This window comes from Hibiscus syriacus, unplaced genomic scaffold, assembly GCF_006381635.1.
Source record: "Hibiscus syriacus cultivar Baekdansim isolate YM2019G1 unplaced genomic scaffold, ASM638163v2 tig00110339_pilon, whole genome shotgun sequence".
NCBI classification, from domain to species: Eukaryota; Viridiplantae; Streptophyta; class Magnoliopsida; order Malvales; family Malvaceae; genus Hibiscus; species Hibiscus syriacus.
In genome coordinates this window covers 2,048,529-2,058,340 of record NW_024062692.1, presented here as the reverse complement: position 1 = coordinate 2,058,340, position 9,812 = coordinate 2,048,529, and positions in this window count along the sequence as shown.

Sequence of the window (9,812 nt, the reverse complement as noted above, 5' to 3'; positions counted from 1 at the left end):
CGACGCAAGGGGTGACAGCTAGAGAGCATGGAGCAGTGGCTGGCTGTGCGTGTTCTTCCAGGTGGTGTGGGTCCTGCGTCCGGACACCATGGTTATGGCTTTGATGCGATTGAGGTGCCAACAATCTTTTTTTTATTATTAGTGAGATCGAGATAAAATATTTTGATTTCTTCAAGTCGTTAAATCTTATTTATAACTTAAATTTAATTTAAAAAAATTTCGAGTTAAGTTTCATAGTTTTTGTTTAAATATAATTATAAATATTTATAATATTATGATATTATTTAATTTTAATTTTAATTATTTTTTGTAATTATATACAATACATATATATATATATTTATTTTTTTTATATGTGAAATACATATATTATTCAGAGTCGATGAATTTAACTCAAATTTGAAAATCTACCAACTAATTTCTAAAATTTTTGATTTATTTGAGTTACTATTCGATTTATCCGAATTGTATTTTTGTAACAACCCGGAAATTTGGAAAAAAAATATATATTTGTAATTTGAGGTTTTAATTAAGTAATTTGGGGACTAAATTAAAAGATTTTAAAAATTTGTAACTTGTTTTAGAGTTAAACAAAATTCAAGAACCAAGCCCTGAATTTACCCAAGAAAAATTGGTGAAGTTTGGTTTTATATAAGGCAATTGGTTTCTCAAAAATCAGAAACTAATTGCTCCTAAATTGAGCCTAAACTTCCGACAACTATCCCGACGTCGTCCGAATTCCGATCGTCGTTTTGAATCCACCATCGTGTTCCTTGTGTCGTTCCGAGTCCGCCGGTGTCATCCTCGGTCTCCGTCGACGGCGGCGCGGGAGGAGGTGAAGCGGCCAAAGTTTTCGATTTGATGAAATCGAGTTCTCCGCCGTTCAAAAATTTGAATCGATATTTGAAAGTATCTCGAAATCGCTCAAAATAATTTTTAGAAATTTTTCCGTGAATTTTACGCAGCCAGAGGAGACCTCACGCGCCGCCACTGCGCATGGGGAAGGCAAAAATAACCGGCTTGACCGGTTTTGACCTGACCTGTTACCAGACCCGTTGACCCAACCCGACCGTTGACCGGGTGCTATTTTGGGAATTTATTCGAAATGGATGCTATTTTAGGAATTTATTCGAAATAAGTGCTATTTTGGGAATTAATTCGAAATGTGCTATTTTGGTAATTAATTTGAAAAGGGTGTTATTTTGGGAATTACTTCGAAAATGGTGTTATTTTGGTAATTATTTCAAAAAGGTGATGGTTGACAGTTTGTTGACCTCCTTTGACCAGAACTTTGACTGGCTTTGACCGGCTATTAAACGGCCGTTAATCTTTTCCGAGAATACCTATCCTGACAGTTTTTGACGTCCCGAATCCGTTTTTGGGGTCCGTTTTGCTAAATTCAAACCCGAAAGTCTCCAAATAATTAGTCAAACCCGTTGAATTTGATTTTGACCAAGAATTCAAATTTTCGAAAAGTCATACTTTATGTTTTTCGACATCTTGAATCTGATTTCGAAGTCCGTTTTACCAAATTATGACCATAAATTCCTGAATCGAGTTTGTAAACCCAAAAGGCTTAATATTTCAATATTTTGATTAATTATTTGAGATTTGGTTAAGGAATTGATTCAATAAAAATATTTTATGAAGGTACTCGTGTTTCACCTGAGCAAGGATCAATTAGGTCTGGTGTTGTCCGTTCGTTAGATCAGCCTGAACCGCGTACTACGATAATTACCCGTAGGTTTCCGTATATTATTTAAATAATATTTAGATTATTTATATTAGGTTTACAATATGGATTTTTCTAATTCGTAGGATCTAGCGCTGCAGCAGAGCGTGATCAACAAAACTAGTAATAAGCTTCCCTATCTGATTTCTCAAACTGTTACAGGTGTGTTTCCTGGAGGTGTTATTTTAATGTGTTAAAATATCGGTCTGAATATCGTTTGTTTAATATATGATTTATGGCACACTTATGATATGATCTCTGGTTATGGTATATTTTTATATACCTGATTTCTGAATATGACTTATCTGATATATATAATTTACTATACGTTAATGATTCGATTTTCTTTGTTTTCTGTAATTCTGAATATGATTTTTAAGCATGAAACATTTCATGTTTTAAAGTATTAATCATTGTTTTCACTCGATGCATTCATGTTTAGTAATATCATTGGGGGGTATATGTTAGAGGAAGAATATATGCAGGCTCCTCGGTTGTGTGCTCAGGGCTTTATTGTTGTGCCGGGGTTGTATGGTTATGGGAAACCTACACATTTTGTTGTGATCGGATGGGGGTAGTGTTCATATTTTTTTAACGACATGCTTGCATAAATCGATTTTACTGAAATATTTTTATCAGTATGATTTTATATACACTGTAATGAGCACACTGAGCTTTTTAGCTCATTCTGTAGTTTTTTTTCAGATAACAGAGGACCATAAACTATCAGATTTGGCATCAGGGGAGAACAGCTACTTATTTTGTACGAACTTATATCTCTATATATTTTTCAGTAATGTTTGGTGACATGTATTTGCTATCGTTTTGGATATATTTGTATTAATACATCTTGTTCTGTATTATATTTAATGTACTATAAGATATAAAAAAAATCTCTGAATGAGATATGTGACCACTTAGATTTGGGTCTAAATTACAGACCGGGTCTGGGGTTACATTTGGTGGTATCAGAGCTTTCGGTTTTAAACATTTGACTGTATATGGGTCCTAAACTTTGGATTTTTAAGAAATTTTGAAAAAAAATGTCACCTTATTTTATGATTTAAAATTTTCTCGAGATCCCTGATGCTAATCTGACATATGTTTCAAACTCTTTTTGTAGAGCCTTATAGATCCAACGATGAGTGCTGCTAGTGGTCATTGGACAGGACGTGGCCGTGGTCGAGGGCGAGTCGCTTGACCTTGTGTTACGATCGACGATCCGATATCTCCACGTGATCCTCCTGTTCCGCAAGTAGATCCGACCCTTTCTCATGATGACCAGTTTACTCTTGTGGGAGATCCTCCCGTCACTGGAGATGAGGATACTGGCATGAACGAAGATGCCATTAATAGAGCTATATTCTGAATGTTTCAGAGAGCTGTCAGAGCCCCTAGTAATATGACTGCGGTTGAGATTTCAAATTCTCCGGTTGATGCTGGTGTTGTTCCATTCGAAGGTATTACTGGTGGACCTCCGACAGACGTTGAGTATTGTCTGGAGGACACATAGAGGATTATGGATGAGATGGACCTCAGACCTGAGCAATAGTTAAAGGGGGCTCTAACTATGTTGAAGAAAGAAAGCTTCAGATGGTGGCAATCCACTTCTGGTAGTATTCCGAGAAACCAATTAACATGGGATCTTTTCAAGACGCGCTTTCGGAGTCGCTACATCGGAGAGAGATACCTACAGGAGCGACGTCAGGAGTTTCAGAATCTGGAGCAGGGTAGCATGTTTGTTATGGACTACGAGGTTGAGTTCATCCGATTGAGCTGTTATGCTCCTGGACTTGTGGACACTGAGACAGATCGATGCTTGAGGTTTGAGAATGGACTCAGGTATGAGATCAAGAGTCGAGTCGTTACCCACCGAGAGAGGAATTTTTATGCTTTGGTTGAGATAACCAAGACTGCTGAGGAAATAGAACGACTGGGTATGAAGCACAAGAGAGATAGTGATCGAGCTCAAACCCGATTCAGGAGGCCTTCTGGTTCCAATTATTCATCTGCACACCCCAACAAAAGAGGCAGGAGTGAATCTTTTCAGAGAGGCAGTGCAAGTACCAAGTTTGTGGCATCCGGTTCTTCAGTTGTTCAGCCTTCTAGACCTGTTGATTCTGGGTCGCAGCCATGTAATTATTGTGGGAAGTCTCATCCTGGGGAATACAAAAAAAAATTGGGTACTTGTTTTAAATGCGGTTCTAGTGACCATTTTGTAAAGGATTGTACAGGATCAGGTCATACAGTTCAGACACCAGATCGTACTCCCGCTAGTTCTCATAGTACAGTCCAGACTCCAGCAGGGGGTCGTGCTCAGGAGAGAGCACATGGATCAGCTAGTAGAGGCCGAGCATTTCAGAGTAGGGGTCCAGTTAGATCTGAGGCCAGACAGCCTGTATTGGTTTACACTGCCAGACTTCGACAGGATCGCGATGGGCCTAATGTGACTGCATGTACTATTACTATTCATTCAATTCCCTACTTTGCATTGTTTGATAGTGGCTCTACCAATTCCTATGTATCGCATTCCGTTTCTGAGGGACTAAATATTCCTGTTGAGAATACTGAGCATTCGGTGATAGTTCAAAGTCCCTTAGGCAAGTCCATAGTGTTGGATCGTATTTTTAGAGAATGTTCTATAGAGATCAATGGGGAGATTTTTCTGGCCGACCTGATGGAGTTACCCTTTGAATAGTTTGATTTGATTCTCGACGTAGATTGGTTGGACAAACATCTAGTAAATATTGATTTTGAGACCAAGAAAGTTGTTCTGAAGACCCCAGATAATCGAAAGATTGTAATGATCGGGGAACGTCGTGGATTTCTGACGAATGTTGTATCTGTGTTGGTAGCTGAGAAGATGATCATGAAAGGTTCCGAGGCGTTTCTTGCTTATATATTGGATACCAAAAGTTCTCAGTCTGATATTGAAGGCATCCGTATTGTTAAGGAATTTCCTGATGTTTTTCTCGAGAAATTGCCTGGATTATCGCCGGATAGAGAGGTTGAGTTTGAAATTGAAGTCTATTCTGGTTCTACTCCAGTTTCAATGGCTCCTTATCGTATGGACCCAAAGGAGCTTAAGGAACTGAAAGTCCAACTCCATGAGTTGTTGGACAGGGGATTTATCTGACCCAGTGTATCACCGTGGGGATCCCCAGTTCTCTTTGTCAAGAAGAAAGATGGGACATTGAGACTTTGCATTGATTATAGGAAACTGAACAAGCTCATGGTTAAAAGCAAATATCCTCTGCCCAGGATTGATGATTTATTTGACCAATTTCGAGGGGCTTCTATCTTTTCAAAAATAGACTTGAGGTCGGGGTATTATCAACTCAAAGTGAAAGATTTGAATATTCCGAAGACTGCTTTTCGAACTCGGTATGGGCATTATGAGTTTTTTAGTGATGTCGTTCGGGTTAACAAATGCCCCTGCTGCTTTCATGGATCTGATGCATAGGGTGTTTTGACCTTATTTGGACCAATTTGTGGTTGTGTTCATTGATGATATACTGGTGTATTCTAGAAGTGAAGCAGAACATGAGGAGCATTTAAGGATTGTTCTACAGACTCTAAGGGACAATAAGTTATACGCTAAGTTGAGCAAGTGTGAATTCTGGCTCAACGAAGTGACTTTTCTTGGACATATCGTTTCTGCTGATGATATTCGGATGGATCCAAGCAAAGTGGAGGCTATTCTGAACTGGAAGCAACCCAAGAATGTTTCTGAGATCCGTAGTTTCTTGGGTTTAGCTGGTTACTACCGTCGTTTCGTTGAGGGGTTCTCCCTTATTGCAGCTCCTCTGACGAAACTATTGAGGAAAGATGTTCCATTTGTCTGGTCAGAGAACCAACAAGCTAGCTTTGAGAAACTAAAGACTGTTCTAACTCAAGCCCCAGTACTGATTCAGCCTAAATCTGGGAAAGATTTTTTCTGTCTACAGTGATGCTTCTCATTCTGGATTAGGATGTGTTTTGATGCAAGATGGGAAGGTTGTCTCTTATGCGTCGCGTCAGTTAAAGCCGCATGAGCGTAACTATCCTATTCAAGATCTAGAGTTAGTTGCTGTGGTCTTTGCTTTAAAGATCTGGAGACACTACCTCTACGGAGAAAAGTGTTATATCTATACTGATCATAAGAGTCTGAAGTATCTGCTTACTCAGAAAGAATTGAATTTGAGACAACGTCGCTGGTTGGAGTTTCTAAAAGACTATGATTTAGAGATAGAATATCATCCAGGGAAGGCTAATGTAGTGGCAGACGCCTTGAGTCGTAAGGCGATATCAGATCTCAGAGCCTTATTCGCCAACTTGAGTTTATTTGATGATAATAGTCTGTTAGCAGAGTTGCAGGTTAAGCCTACTTTGGCCGAGGAGATTAAGACAAAACAAACTTCTGGATAGCTCATTGTTTTCCATTATTGAACAAGTTAAGCAGAGATTGAGTTCAGAGTATACTGTGAATCAGGATGGTATTTTGTGTTTTCACGGTCGTTACTGCGTACCTAAAGATGATGAGTTGAGACGGGTTATTTTTTAGGAGGCCCGTAGTAGTCCTTATGCTATGCATCCTGGCGGGGACAAAATGTACAATAATCTCAAGGAGCGTTACTTTTGGACTGGTATGAAAAAGAATAATTCAGGTTTTGTGGCGAGATGTTTGACTTGTCAGCATGTTAAGGCAGAACACTAGCATCCATCTGGATTGTTACAGTCAATTAAGATTCCTGAGTGGAAATGGGAGCGCATTACGATGGACTTTGTTACTGGTCTTCCTCTGACTCCTTCCAAAAAGGATTCTATTTGGGTGATTGTTGATCGACTCACCAAGTCAGCACACTTTATCCCTATCCAGATTAATTATTCTCTGGACAAACTGGCAAAGTTGTACATTTCTGAGATCGTTAGACTTCATGGTGTTCCGTTGTCTATCATATCTGATCGAGATCCGAGGTTTACTTCCAGGTTCTGGAAGGCTTTACACGAGGCTTTGGGTACTCGTTTGAATTTAAGTACATCTTTTCATCCTCAGATTGATGGACAGTCTGAGCGAGTAATTTAGGTGTTGGAGGATATATTACGGGGTTGTGTGATTGATTTCCATGGTAGTTGGGAAAATTTCTTGCTATTAGCTGAGTTTGCTTATAATAACAGTTACCAGACAAGTATTTGCATGGCACCGTACGAGGCTATGTACGGACGTAGATGTCGTACTCCTATATGTTGGACAGAGTTGTATGATAGAAAAACTTTGGGTCCAGACTTGGTTCGAGATACTGAAGATACTGTTAGATTGATCCGTGATCGCTTAAAAGAGGCATTCGATAGGCAGAAATCATACGCAGATAAGCGACGTAAGGATATTGAGTTTGAGGTTGGAGATCAGGTTTTTCTCAAGGTATCTCCATGGAAGAAGGTATTGAGATTTGGACGTAAGGGTAAACTGAGTCCGCGATTTATTGGGCCGTATAGTATTTTGAAGAAAGTTGGACCTGTTGCTTATCAGCTTGAGTTGCCTCCACAACTTAGTCGTATTCATGATGTTTTTCATGTGTCTATGTTGAAGCGATATCGTCCAGATCCAGATCACATCATTCAAGTTGATGAGGTAGAGCTAAGACCTGATTTGTCATATGAGGAGGAGCCTGTTCAGGCTTTAGAGAGGGATGAACGAGTTCTTCAGAATAGGCGTATTCCAATGGTCAAAATTCAGTGGAGTAATCGTAGTCCCTCAGAAGCTACTTGGGAGACATTGGAGTCAATGGAGGCTCAATTTCCTCATCTATTTGCATAAGGTAAATTTCAAGGACGAAATTTCTTGTAGAGGGGGAGAATTGTAACAACCCAGAAATTTGGGGAAAAAATATATTTGTAATTTGAGGTTTTAATTAAGTAATTTGGTGAAATTTGGGGACTAAATTAGAAGATTTTAAAAATTTATAACTTATTTTAGAGTTAAAAAAAATTCAGGGACCAAGCCCTGAATTTACCCGAAAAAGGTTGGTGAAGTTTGGTTTTATATACGGCAATTGGTTTCTGAAAAATCAGAAACCAATTGCTCCTAAATTGAGCCTAAAATTCCTTACCCAACATCAACTTCCAACAACGATCCCGACGCCGTCCGAATTCCGATCGTCATTTTGAAACCACCATCGTGTTCCTTGTGTTGTTCCGAGTCCGTCGGTGTCATCCTCGGTCACCGTCGACGGCGGCGCGTGGAGAGATGAAGCGGTCAAAGTTTCTGATTTGTTAAAATCGAGCTCTCCGCCGTTCAAAAATTTGAACCGATCTTTGTAAGTATCTCAAAATCGCTCAAAATAATTTTTAGAAATTTGTCCGTGAATTTTACGCAGCCAGAAGAGACCTCACGCGTCCCCACGAGCCGCCATTGCGAGTGGGGAAGGCAAAAATAACCGGTTTAACCGATTTTTCAAAGGGTTTGACCGGTTTTGACCAGACCCGTTGACCCGACCAACCCGACCCGACCGTTGACCGTTGACCGGGTGCTATTTTGAGAATTTATTCGAAATGGATGCTATTTTGAGAATTTATTCGAAATGGGTGCTATTTTGGGAATTAATTCGAAAAGGGTGCTATTTTGGTAATTATTTTAAAAAGGGTGATATTTCTGTAAAATGGTTGACAGTTTGTTTCCTTTGACCGGCTATTAAACCGCCGTTAATCTTTTCCGAGAATACCTATCCTGACAGTTTTTGACGTCTCGAATCCGTTTTTGGGGTCTGTTTCGCTAAATTCAAACCTGAAAGTCTCCAAATCATTAGTCAAACTCGTTGACTTTGATTTTGACAGAATTCAAATTTTCTGAAAGTCATACTTTATGTTTTTCGACATCCTGAATCTGATTCTGAAGTCCGTTTTGCCAAATTATGACCCGAAATTCCTGAATCGAGCTTGTAAACCCAAAAGGCTTAATATTTCAATATTTTGATTAATTATTTGAGATTTGGTTAAAGAATTGATTCAATAAAAATATTTTATGAAGGTACTCGTGTTTCACCTGAGCAAGAATCAATTAGGTCCGGTGTTGTCCGTTCGTTAGATCAGCCTGAACCGCGTACTACGAGAATTACCCGTAGGTTTTTGTATATTATTTAAATAATATTTAGATTATTTATATTAGGTTTCTAATATGGATTTTTCCAATTCGTAAGATCTAGCGATGCAGCAGAGCGTGATCGACAAAACCAGTAATAAGCTTCCCTATCTGATTTCTCAGACTGTTACAGGTGTGTTTCCTGAATGTGTTAATTTAATGTGTTAAAATATCGGTCTGAATACCGTTTGTTTAATATATGATTTATGGCACACTTATGATATGATCTCTGGTTATGATATATTTTTATATACCTGATTTCTGAATATGGCTTATCTGATATATATAATTTACAGTACGTTAATGATTCGATTTTCTTTGTTTTATGTAATTCTGAATATGATTTTTAAGCATGAAACATTTCATGTTTTAAAGTATTAATCATTGTTTTCACTCGATGCATTCATGTTTAGTAATATCATTGGGGGTATATGTTGGAGGAAGAATATATGCAGGCTCCTCGGCTGTGTGCTCAGGGCCTTACTGTTGTGCCGGGGTTGTATGGTTATGGGAAACCTACACATTTTGTTGTGATCGGATGGGGGTAGTGTTCATATTTTTTTAACGACATGCTTGCATAAATCGATTTTACTGAAATATTTTTATCAGTATGATTTTATATACACTGCACGGAGCACACTGAGCTTTTTAGCTCATTCTGTAGTTTTTTTTCCAGATAACAGAGGACCATAAACTATCAGATTTGGCATCAGAGGAGAACAACTACTTATTTTGTACGAACTTATATCTCTATATGTTTTTCAGTTATGTTTGGTGACATGTATTTGTTATCGTTTTGGATATATTTGTATTAATACATCTTGTTCTGTATTATATTTAATGCATTGTAAGATATAAAAAAAATCTCTGAATGAGATATGTGACCACTTAGATTTGGGTCTAAATTAAAGACCGGATCTGAGGGTTACAATTTTATAACTCAAATTGGACTATTTTTTCGAG